Consider the following 13,064-nt stretch of genomic DNA (forward strand, 5'->3'; position numbering starts at 1 on the left):
AACCGATCGAAGTTTGCACTCGACTTTTTAGGGGCGAAGCTCCTTAAAGCGGCACTCGTTCGTTCCTCGTAGTATTCCTAGTCGTAGTCGAAGTGTGCATCTAGTATACTTACCCGTTTGTGAGCCCTGCCAACGCCATAAAGAGCCATCTTCTCTACCAGCCGGATGACTTCTCAACCGATCGAGGTTTCTACTCATCCTTTTAGGGGCGAAGCTCCTTAAAGCGGCACCCATTCGTTCATCGTAGTAGTCCAAGTCGTAGTCGAAGTGTGTAACCAGTGTTTTTACCCGTTTGTGAGCCCTGCCAGTGCAGTAATGAGCCATCTTCTTTAGAAACCGGATACCTTTTCAACCGATCGAGGTTTCCACCCAACCTTTTAGGGGCGAAGCTCCCTAAAGCGGCACCCGTTCGTTCATCGTAGTAGTTCTAGTCGTAGTCATAGTGTGTAACCAATACACTTACCCTTTTGTGAGTCCTGCCAGTGCCATAAAGAGCCATCTTCCCTACAAACCGGATACCTTTTCAACCGATTGAGGTTTCCACTCGACCTTTCAGGGGCGAAGCTCTCTAATGCTGCACCCGTTAGTTCCTCGTAGTAGCCTTGTCGTAGTCGTAGTGTGCAACTAGTATACATACCCGTTTTTGAGCCCTGACAGCGTCGTAAAAAGTCATCTTCACTACCAGCAGGATACCTTTTCAACTGATCGAGGTTTCCACTCGACCTTTCAGGGGCTAAGCTCCTTAAAGCGGCACCCGTTCGTCACTCGTAGTAGTTCTAGTCGTATTTGTAGTGTGTAACCAGTATACTTTTTGTTTTTGAGCCTTCCCAGCGCCGTAAAGATCCATCTTCTCTACCAGCCGGATACCTTTTCAACCGATCGATGTTTCCACTCAAATGTTTAGGGGCGAAGCTCCTTAATGCGGCACCCGTTAGTTCCTCGTAGTAGCCTTGTCGTAGTCTCAGTGTGCAACTAGTAAACATACCCGTTTGTGAGCCCTGCCAGCGCCGTAAAGAGCCATTTTCTCTACCAGCCGTATACCTTTTTAGTTGATCGAGGTTTCCCCTCAGCCTTTTAGGGTCGAAGCTCATTAAAGCGGTCCCGTTCGTCCCTCGTAGTTGTCCTAGTCGTAGTCGTTGTGTGTAACCAGTATACTTACCCGTTTTTGAGCTCTGACAGCGTTGTAAAGAGTCATCTTCTCTACCCGCCGGATACATTTTCAACCGATCGAGGTTTTCACTCATCCTTTTAGGGGCGAAGCTTCTTAAAGCGGCACCCGTTCGTTTATCGCAAATTTCCCAGCCGTAGTCGTAGCGTGTAACCAGTATACTTACCCTTTTTTGAGCCCTGCCAGCGCTGTAAAGAGCCATCTTCTCTACCAGCCGGATACCTTTTCAACCGATCGTGGTTTTCTTTCAGCCTTTTAGGGGTGAAGGTCCCTAAACCGGCAACCGTTCGTTCATCTTAGTGGTCCTAGTCGTAGTCGTAGTGTGAAACCAGTACAGTTACCCGTTTCTGAGCCCTGCCAGTGCCATAAAGAGCCATCTTCTCTACAAACCGGATACCTTTTCAACCGATCGAGGTTTCCACTCGACCTTTTAGGAGCGAAGCTCCTTAAAGCGGCACTCGTTCGTTCCTCGTAGTATTCCTAGTCGTAGTCGAAGTGTGCATTTGGTATACTTATCCGTTTGTGAGCTCTGCCAACGCCATAAAGAGCCATCTTCTCTACCAGCCAGATGACTTTTCAACCGATCGAGGTTTCTACTCATTCTTTTAGGGGCGAAGCTCCTTAAAGCGGCACCCATTCGTTCATCGTAGTAGTCCAAGTCGTAGTCGAAGTGTGCAACCAGTGTTTTTACCCGTTTGTGAGCCGCTCCAGTGTAGTAAAGAGCCATCTTCGTTACAAACCGGATACCTTTTCAACCAATCGAGGTTTCCGCTCGACCTTTTAGGGGCGAAGCTCCTTAAAGCGGCACTCGTTCGTTCCTCGTAGTATTCCTAGTCGTAGTCGAAGTGTGCATCTAGTATACTTGCCCGATTGGGAGCCCTGCCAACGCCATAAAGAGCCATCTTCTCTACCAGCCGGATGACTTTTCAACCGATCGAGGTTTTTACTCATCCTTCTAGGGGCGAAGCTCCTTAAAGCGGCACCCATTCGTTCATCGTAGTAGTCCAAGTCGTAGTCGAAGTGTGTAACCAGTGTTTTTACCCGTTTGTGAGCCCTGCCAGTGTAGGAAAGAGCCATCTTCTTTACAAACCGGATACCTTTTCAACCAATCGAGGTTTCCACTCGACCTCTTAGGGGCGAAGCTCCTTAAAGCTGCACCCGTTCGTCCCTCGTAGTAGTTCTAGTCGTAGTCGTAGTGTGTAACCAGTATACTTTTTGTTTTTGAGCCCTCCTAGCGCCGTAAAGGACCATCTTCTCTACCAGCCGGATCTCTTTTCAACCGATTGATGTTTCCACTCAAACTTTTAGGGGCGAAGCTCCCTAATGCAGCCCCCGTTCGTTCATTGTTGTTGACCTAGTCGTAGTCGTTGTGTGTAACCAGTATACTTACCCGTTTTTGAGCTCTGACAGCGTTGTAAAGAGTCATCTTCTCTACCCGCCGGATACATTTTCAACCGATCGAGGTTTTCACTCATCCTTTTAGGGGCGAAGCTTCTTAAAGCGGCACCCGTTCGTTTATCGCAAATTTCCCAGCCGTAGTCGTAGCGTGTAACCAGTATACTTACCCTTTTTTGAGCCCTGCCAGCGCTGTAAAGAGCCATCTTCTCTACCAGCCGGATACCTTTTCAACCGATCGTGGTTTTCTTTCAGCCTTTTAGGGGTGAAGGTCCCTAAACCGGCAACCGTTCGTTCATCTTAGTGGTCCTAGTCGTAGTCGTAGTGTGTAACCAGTACACTTACCTGTTTCTGAGCCCTGCCAGTGCCATATAGAGCCATCTTCTCTAAAAACCGGATACCTTTTCAACAGATCGAGGTTTCCACTCGACCTTTTAGGAGCGAAGCTCCTTAAAGCGGCACTCGTTCGTTCCTCGTAGTATTCCTAGTCGTAGTCGAAGTGTGCATTTGGTATACTTACCCGTTTGTGAGCTCTGCCAACGCCATAAAGAGCCATCTTCTCTACCAGCCGGATGACTTTTCAACCGATCGAGGTTTCTACTCATTCTTTTAGGGGCGAAGCTCCTTAAAGCGGCACCCATTCGTTCATCGTAGTAGTCCAAGTCGTAGTCGAAGTGTGTAACCAGTGTTTTTACCCGTTTGTGAGCCGTGCCAGTGTAGTAAAGAGCCATCTTCGTTACAAACCGGATACCTTTTCAACCAATCGAGGTTTCCGCTCGACCTTTTAGGGGCGAAGCTCCTTAAAGCGGCACTCGTTCGTTCCTCGTAGTATTCCTAGTCGTAGTCGAAGTGTGCATCTAGTATACTTGCCCGATTGGGAGCCCTGCCAACGCCATAAAGAGCCATCTTCTCTACCAGCCGGATGACTTTTCAACCGATCGAGGTTTTTACTCATCCTTCTAGGGGCGAAGCTTCTTAAAGCGGCACCCATTCGTTCATCGTAGTAGTCCAAGTCGTAGTCGAAGTGTGTAACCAGTGTTTTTACCCGTTTGTGAGCCCTGCCAGTGTAGGAAAGAGCCATCTTCTTTACAAACCGGATACCTTTTCAACCAATCGAGGTTTCCACTCGACCTCTTAGGGGCGAAGCTCCTTAAAGCTGCACCCGTTCGTCCCTCGTAGTAGTTCTAGTCGTAGTCGTAGTGTGTAACCAGTATACTTTTTGTTTTTGAGCCCTCCTAGCGCCGTAAAGGACCATCTTCTCTACCAGCCGGATCTCTTTTCAACCGATTGATGTTTCCACTCAAACTTTTAGGGGCGAAGCTCCCTAATGCAGCCCCCGTTCGTTCATTGTTGTTGACCTAGTCGTAGTCGTAGTTTGTAACCAGTACACTCACCCGTTTCATAGCCCTGCCAGTGCCATAAAGAACCATCGTCTCTACCAGCCGGATACCTTTTCAACCGATCGAAGTTTCCACTCGACTTTTTAGGGGCGAAGCTCCTTAAAGCGGCCCCCATTCGTCCCTCGTAGTAGTCTTAGTCGTAGTCGTAGTGTGTTATCAGCATACTTACCCGTTTGTGAGCCCTGCCAGCGCCGTAACGGTTCATCTTCTTTACCAGCCGGATACTTTTTCAACCTATTGATGTTGCTACTCAACCGTTTAAGGGTGAAGTTCCTTAAAGTGGCACCCGTTCATTCTTCGTAGTATTTCTAGTCATAGTCGAAGTGTGCAACTAGTATACTTTTCGTTTTTGAGTCTTCCCAGCGCCGTAAAGAGCCATCTTCTCTACCAGCCGGATACCTTTTCAACCAATCGAGGTTTACGCTCGACCTTTTAGGGGCGAAGCTCCTTAAAGCGGCACTCGTTCGTTCATCGTAGTAGTCCAAGTCGTAGTCGTAGTGTGTAACCAGTACATTTACCTTTTCGTGAGTCCTGCCAGTGCCATAAAGAGCCATATTCCCTACAAACCGGATACCTTTTCAACCGATTGAGGTTTCCACTCGACCTTTCAGGGGCGAAGCTCTCTAATGCGGCACCCGTTAGTTCCTCGTAGTAGCCTTGTCGTAGTCGTAGTGTGCAACTAGTATACATACCCGTTTTTGAGCCCTGAAAGCGTCGTAAAGAGTCATCTTTACTACCATCCGGATACCTTTCCAACCGATCGAGGTTTCCACTCATCCTTTCAGGGGCGAAGCTTCTTAAAGCGGCACCCATTCGTTCATCGTTGTAGTCCAAGTCGTAGTCGTAGTGTGTACCCAGCATACTTACCCGTTTTTGAGCCCTGCCAGTACCGTAAAGAGCCATCTTCTCTACCAGCCAGATACTTTTTCAACCGATAGAGGTTTCAACTCAACCTTTTTGTGGCGAAGCTCCTTATAGCGGCACCGGTTCGTTCCTCATAGTAGTCCTAGTCGTAGTATACATACCCGTTTTTGAGCCCTGCCAGCGCCGTAAAGGTTCATCTTCTTTACCAGCCGGATACCTTTTCAACCGATCGAGGTTTACCCTCAGCCTTTTAGGGAAGAAGCTCCTAAAAGCGGCAACCGTTCGTTCCTCGTAGTAGTCCCAGTCATAGTCGTAGTGTGTAACCAGCATACTTACCCGTTTTTGAGCCCTGACAGCGTCGTAAAGAGTCATCTTCTCTACCAGCCGGATACCTTTTCAACCGATCGAGGTTTCCACTCATCCTTTTAGGGGCGAAGCTTTTTAAAGTGGCACCCTATCGTTCATCGCAGTAGTCCCAGTCGTAGTTGTAGGGTGTAACCAGTATACTTATCCGTTTGTGAGCCCTGCCAGCGCCGTAAAGAGCCATCTTCTCTACCAGCCGGATACCTTTTCAACCAATCGAGGTTTTCCCTCAGCCTTTTAGGGGTGAAGGTCCCTAAAGCGGCAACCGTTCGTTCATCTTAGTAGTCCGAGTCGTAGTCGTAGTGTGTAACCAGTACACTTACCCGTTTCTGAGCCCTGCCAGTGCCATAAAGAGCCATCTTCTCTATCAGCCGGATACCTTTTCAGCCGATCGAGGTTTCCACACAATCTTTTAGGGGCGAAGTTCCTTAAAGCGGCACCCGTTCGTTCATCGTAGTAGTTCTAGTCGTATTTGTAGTGTGTAACCAGTATACTTTTTGTTTTTTAGCCCTCCCAGCGTCGTAAAGAGCCATCTTCTCTACCAGCCGGATACATTTTCAACCGATCGATGTTTCCACTCAAATGTTTAGGGGCGAAGCTCCTTAATGCGGCACCCTTTAGTTCCTCGTAGTAGCCTTGTCGTAGTCTCAGTGTGCAACTAGTATACATACCCGTTTTTGAGCCCTGACAGCGTTGTAAAGAGTCATCTTCTCTACCAGCCGGATACCTTTTCAACCGATCGAGGTTTCCATTCATCCTTTTAAGGGCGAAGCTTCTTAAAGCGGCACCCATTCGTTCATCGTAGTAGTTCATCGTGGCAGTACAGGAACCCAGCGCTGACCGTCACGGTGGTAGACGTGGCTGTGGAGAACCCCATTGTCCAGCTTAAAGTGCAGGAGTTGACGACGGAGTCGCGCGTTTGGTAGATGAGAAACTCCCGGAAGGTGGTCCATGATGCGTCTGCAGTATGAATCGGACCGCTGGCGGGAGATAAATGTTGTGTAGTCGAGCATACGCACCAACGCGTATGCGCCTTCGGAAGACAACGAGAAGCCCGTGCTCTGATTGCGCGAGAACCTGTGCCGCCTTTGCCAGACTGGCTGTTCGCCCATTTTCCGTCGCGACCTCGTTGCGACTCCTGTGTTCTAATAAACATCATCGCATTTGGTGGAGGTTGCTGAGATCCCCAAGCAGACCTGGAGCTCCGCTCTCGCAAGTTGGCCGAAAGACTACCGTACAACATGACTGACGCAGTCGCCAACCAGCCCATCCCAGCACAGCCAGCACCATCGGCTGCCCCGTCGACCTGCCCCGGTGCTACCCGTCAGCGGGACCCACCAATCTTCAGCGGCAGTGGTGAGCAAGACGTCGAAGACTGGCTCTCCTTGTACGAACGCGTGAGTGCCAGCAACAAATGGGACAACGACTCCAAGCTTGCCTATGTCATCTTTTACTTGGCTGACGTCGCCAAGCTATGGTTCACCAACCGCGAAACCGCCATCGCCAGATGGTCCACCTTCAAGACCCTCGTGACCGAAGCGTTCGGCCGACCAGAGGTCCGCAAGCTCCGCGCTGACCAGCGTCTGCGCCACCGAGCCCAGCAACCTGGTGAGACCTTTACTAGCTATATTGAGGATGTGCTCGACCTCTGCAGGCGTGTTAACTCATCCATGCCTGAAGAAGAGAAAATTCGACATATTCTCAAAGGCATCGAGGATGGCGCATTCCAGATGTTGCTGGCGAAGAGCCCGACCACGGTGGCAGTCCTCGTAAGTCTGTGCCAGAGCTTCGATGAATTGCGTCGTCAGCGTTCCATCGCCCGACAGAGTGTTCCATCACCAGATTCGATCTCGGCCGTCGCACTCGCCAATGGCAACGTTCACCAAGGAACTCTGTCGAACCAGATTAAAGACTTCATCAGGGAGGAAGTCGCCCGACAGCTTTCCCTGCTGCCGCATAGTGACGCGCCCACGACAAGCCTCCCTTCGAATATGCAGCAGGCCATACGCACTGAAATTTGCAATGCACTCCCTACAGTTCCGGCCTCTTACCCGTGCACTTCGGTCCCATCTGATCTCTCAACTGCTGGCTACGCACCAACTGCGCCGCCTTCACCTCTCAGCTACGCAGCTGTGGTCGCGTGGCCCCCACCGCATCCAGTCGCCTTATCGGCTCCACCTCCTCCGGCCTCGCCTCCAGTCTACAGGCCCCCACCTCGCTTTTTCCGTCCATCTAATGAGTGGCGCACCCGAGACAATCGTCCCATCTGCTTCGCGTGTGGCATCGCTGGCCACATTGCACGCTTCTGCCGCCGCCGTCCCACGCCTGCGCACGCATACTTCGGAGCTCCTGCCTACGCACCGCAGCAGACCACCACGTCTGCATATGAACAGAGGCACTCCGACTCGGATCGCCACCCATCGACTGCTCGTTTCCCATCACCTCGTCGCCGATCGCCATCGCCTATGCGTCGTCGACCACCTCTCGAGGAGGGAAACTAATCAGTGCAGTTCCGGAGGCAAGAACTGCAACTTGTGCGCAATTCCCAAGGCCTCCATTTTCGCCGCAAAATGTTGTTGATGTCGATGTTGAGGGAGTCGCCACATTAGCGTTAATTGATACCGGGGCCGCCGTTTCTGTGATGAACGCAAACTTTTGTAGGAAACTGAAGAAAGTGACCACATCTCTCAGTGGCTTGGTGCTGTCCACGGCTAGCGCGCAACGCATTCATCCCTCGGCTGTGTGTACGGCGCGCGTCGTCATCCGAGACGTTTTGTACGTCGTACAGTTTTTTGTTCTACCATCTTGCTCTCATGACCTTATCCTGGGTTGGGATTTCTTATCACGTCATGAAGCTATCATCGATTGTTCCCGTGCCGAAGTGTCCCTTGTGCCAACATGTGAATTTCCACCACCCGACCGCTCTCCTCTGCTCTGCAAAGTCATCGCTGATGACGACATCACCTTGCCTCCTGAAGCTTCGGTCCCTATTAGCCTTTCATGTCTGGCGCAACCTGACGGCACGGTGGTGTTTACGCCATCTCTGGTTTTTACTGAACGCAAGGGCATCGTTCTCCCATTTGCTGTTCTTACAATTGCGTCTGGTTTAACCGTAATGCTGGTCACCAACCACTGCAACTACCCCATTGGCTTACTTCGTGGTGAAACGTTAGGATATGTGCAACCTGTCGACCATATCGATGATATTATTCTTCCCGACGAAACGCCATGTCACATTGCTGCAATCACTCATGCGTCTGAGCCATCAAGTTCGTCAGCCTTCGACAATGCTATTGACGCAGACCTTCCCCTCTCGCATCGCCGCCAACTTGTTGCTCTCCTTAACAAGTTTCGTTCTTTTTTCGACTTTCAAGAACCTGCTTTGGGCCGCATCACGACTATCGCTCATACTATTGACACCGGCTCACATTCGCCTCTGCGACAGCATCCTTACCGCGTTTCCGCCGAAGAGCACCGCGTCATTACGGAGCAAGTAGATGACATGCTTAAACGTGGAGTCATACAGCCTTCTCAAAGCGCTTGGTCATCACCTGTGGTTCTGGTCAAGAAAAAAGATGGCACCGTACGATTTTGCGTGGACTATCGCCGCTTAAACAATATTACGAAAAAAGATGTCTACCCGCTACCACGAATAGACGATGCTCTTGACTGTTTACAAGGCGCCGAGTACTTTACATCTTTGGATCTGCGTTGTGGGTATTGGCAGGTGCCAATGGCTGAATGTGATCGCCCTAAAACAGCCTTTGTAACGCCGGATGGCCTATATGAGTTCAAAGTCATGCCATTTGGGCTCTGCAACGCGCCTGCCACATTTGAGCGCATGATCGACACCATCTTGCGTGCCCACAAGTGGAAAACCTGCTTATGTTACCTGGACGACATCGTAGTCTTTTCATCTGATTTCCCGACACATCTTGCTCGCCTCCACGAGATTCTGACGTGTCTAACTTCTGCAGGCCTACAACTTAACTCCAAGAAGTGCCACTTCGCAGCACGAAAACTAACCATCTTGGGACATGTCATCACCAGAGACGGTGTTCTTCCGGATCCCGATAAGCTTCGAGCTGTCGCTGACTTTCCGTTGCCCACATCTCCGAAAGCCCTAAGAAGTTTCGTTGGTCTCTGCTCCTACTTTCGTCGCTTCGTGCACAACTTCGCGTCCATCATCGCACCTCTCACGAGTCTGCTTTCCAACAGCAAAGGCATATCTGCATGGTCACCTGCATGTGACGACGCATTTCGCCAGCTCCACCGCCTGCTGACCTCACCACCTATTCTTCGTCACTTCGACCCTGCTGCGGCCACAGAAATTCACACCGATGCAAGTGGCATCGGTCTTGGTGCAGTTTAGGCACAACGGAAAGGCACCCAAGCTGAATACGTAGTCGCCTATGCAAGTCGCGCTCTCAAGAAGGCTGAATTGAATTACTCCGTGACAGAGAAGGAGTGTTTGGCCATAATCTGGGCGTTGACGAAGTTTCGCCCGTACCTTTACGGCCGTCCTTTCGACGTGGTCACAGACCACCACGCTCTATGTTGGCTGTCCACCTTGAAAGACCCGTCCGGACGCCTGGGGCGTCGGGCACTTCGATTGCAAGAATACGACATCCGTGTCGTATATCGTTCCGGTCGCAAGCATGCGGATGCCGATGCACTTTCGCGATCGCCATTAACACCAGATGTGGCTTCTCTGTCTCCCCCTTTTACCACCTTGTCACCGCTCGACACGACTGACATGCTTTCGGAGCAGCGTAAAGACCCACACCTTGCCTTGTTAGTCGACTACCTTACCGATCCGTCTGCTGTCCCTTCCACGAGAGCGCTACGCCGGCAAGCAGCCCACTTTTCCTTACGAGACAACATTCTGTACCGCCGTAACTACATGCCTGGTGGTCGGAAGTGGCTCCTTGCTGTCCCAACTCATATGCGCTCTGAAATCTGCATGAATTTCCATGCAGATCCCCAAAGTGCTCACGCAGGTGTCCTGAAAACCTACGAAAGGCTGCGCCAGCGCTATTACTGGCGAGGAATGTATCGCTTTGTGCAGAAATACGTTCAGTCTTGCACCACTTGCCAACAGAACAAGACACCTCCGCGGCACCTTACTGGCATGTTACAGCCGCTACCGTGCCCGGCTCGCCCATTCGACCGTGTGGGTATAGACCTCTATGGCCCCCTCCCATATAGTATCTCTGGAAACCGGTGGATTATTGTCGGAGTCGATCATCTGACACGCTACGCTGAGACTGCAGCTCTACCGGCAGCGACCGCCCACGAAGTTGCACTCTTCATTCTCCGCAGCTTCATTCTACACCATGGTGCTCCGCGGGAATTACTCAGTGATAGGGGTCGAGTGTTCCTGTCGGAGGTCATCCAAGCTATCCTCGCTGAATGCAACATTATCCACCGGAAATCTACCGCATACCATCCACAGACAAATGGTCTCACTGAGCGGTTCAACCGCACACTTGGCGACATGCTGAGGATGTACACCTCCTCCGACCACACTAACTGGGACGCTGTATTGCCCTTTGTTACCTTCGCTTATAACACCGCGACGCAAGCGACTACCGGTTTTTCCCCGTTCTTTCTATTGTACGGCCGCGAACCTTCCCACCCACTCGACACTATACTACCGTATCGCCCTGATGCATCTGAGTGCTCCCCGCTTTCGGAAGTCACCAGATACGCTGAAGACTGCCGTCAGTTGGCTCGGTCTCTGACAAGTGAGGCTCAAGGCCTACAAAAGACTCGACACGACGACGCTCACCGCATAGCTCCTACATTTCGTGCTGGCTCCCTTGTGTGGCTTTGGGTGCCCCCGCACGTTCCTGGCCTGTCTTCTAAACTTCTGGCCCGGTACCATGGTCCCTACCGTGTCATTGACGCGACCTCCCCGGTGAATTACGTCATCGAGCCATTAACACAATCACCAGATTTGCGCCGTCGAGGACGCGAGACCGTACACGTCGACCGTCTCAAGCCCTACTACGACCCCCTCATTGTGCCTACTCCCTGAGTCGCCAGGATGGCTACCCTTCACCCCGGGGGTATTGTAGTGGAGCATACGCACCAACGCGTATGCGCCTTCGGAAGACAACGAGAAGCCCGTGCTCTGATTGCGCGAGAACCTGTGCCGCCTTTGCCAGACTTGCTGTTCGCCCATTTTCCGTCGCGACCTCGTTGCGACTCCTCTGTTCTAATAAACATCATCGCAGTTGGCTCGTTGTCCGAAAAGGGTTGCGTTATTGATGCGAGCGTATGAACTTTGGTAGGTGTGGCGGTTGAGTTTTCACCAACGGTCATATGGGTAGTTGGAAGCGGGCAACGAGATAAAGCATCGGCGTCTTGATGTTTTCTGCCTGACTTGTAAGTTATATCAAAGTCGTATTCCTGCAAGCGTAGTATCCACCGACCCAATCGTCCGGACAAGTTCTTCAGTGTAGAAAGCCAGCATAAGGCATGGTGGTCCGTAACGATTGTGAAGTGACGCCCGTGGAGATAGGGACGGAACATCTGGACCGATCAAACCAAAGCCAAACACTCTTGCTCAGTTATAGTGTAGTTCTTTTTAGCAGCGGTGAGTACGCGACTGGCATATGCAATAACTTTCTCTAGGGAAGACTTGTCGCGTTGTAGAAGAACAGCTCCTATACCAAGGCCGCTAGCGTCGGTATGGAGGATAGTTGGTGCGGCTTCGTCAAAGTGGCAGAGCAGAGGTTCAGACGTGAGTGCCCGCTTCAACAGGTCGAATGCTGTTTGGCATTCTTGAGACCACAGAAAGGGGACGTTGGAAGCAAGTAGCTGGTGTAATGGAGCAGCAATAGAAGCGAAGTTCTGGATAAACCGGCGAAAATAGGAGGCGAGGCCTAGAAAACTGTGAAGCTCCTTTGGTTTTTCGGGGCACGGAAAGTGAAGGACTGCACAAATCTTGTCAGGGTCGGGCCGGATGCCATCTTTGCTAACGACGTGTCCTAAGACCTTGATAGATTTGCTAGCGAAAGAGCATTTCTTCGTGTTTATTTGAAGCCCGGCGCCGGCAAGGCACGTCAAAACTTGATCCAATCGTTCTAGGTGCTCAGGAAACGTTGACGAAAAGATAATAATGTCGTCCAGGTAGCAAAGGCAACTTTTCCATTTCAGGCCACGCAGCACGGTATCTATCATGCGCTCAAAAGTCGCGGGTGCGTTGCAGAGCCCGAAAGGCATCACGTTGAATTCATATAGCCCGTCGGGGGTTGCGAATGCCGTTTTCTCCTTATCGTCTTCATGCATGGGGATCTGCCAGTGCCCAGAATGCAAGTCGATGCTTGAAAAGAATTCCGCGCCTTGTAGGGAATCAAGGGCGTCGTCAATGCGTAGCATAGGGTACATGTCCTTGCGTGTGATCTTATTGAGCGCCCGGTAGTCCACGCAAAACCACACAGAGCCATCCTTTTTATGGACCAAAACAATAGGAGACGACCAAGGGCTAGATGAGGGACGTATGACTTCCCGTTTAAGCATGTCCGCAACGTTTTCTTCTATAATTTTTCTTTCAGTTAGAGACACGCGGTAGGGTCGGCGGTGTACAATAGATGTCCCAACAGTTTGAATTCGATGTGCTGTAGTATTAGTGCGGCCCAGCTTAGACGAGCAAATATCGAAAGAATTTGCATGTTTCTCTAAAAATGCGAGCAACTGCTGCCTCTGTGAATATGTCAATTCGCTGCTGATAGTGGTGGTAAAGGTGGAGGAAGAAACATGCTCACCGAGGCAAGGTTCTTTGGATGCGATGGCCTGAAGTGGCGTGACGAGTACAGGCTCGAAGTCAGCAATACGGGCCACAGTAGTGCCCTGTGGCAGTAAGATCT

This window comes from Rhipicephalus microplus, unplaced genomic scaffold (assembly GCF_043290135.1).
Source record: "Rhipicephalus microplus isolate Deutch F79 unplaced genomic scaffold, USDA_Rmic scaffold_55, whole genome shotgun sequence".
Lineage (NCBI taxonomy): Eukaryota > Metazoa > Arthropoda > Arachnida > Ixodida > Ixodidae > Rhipicephalus > Rhipicephalus microplus.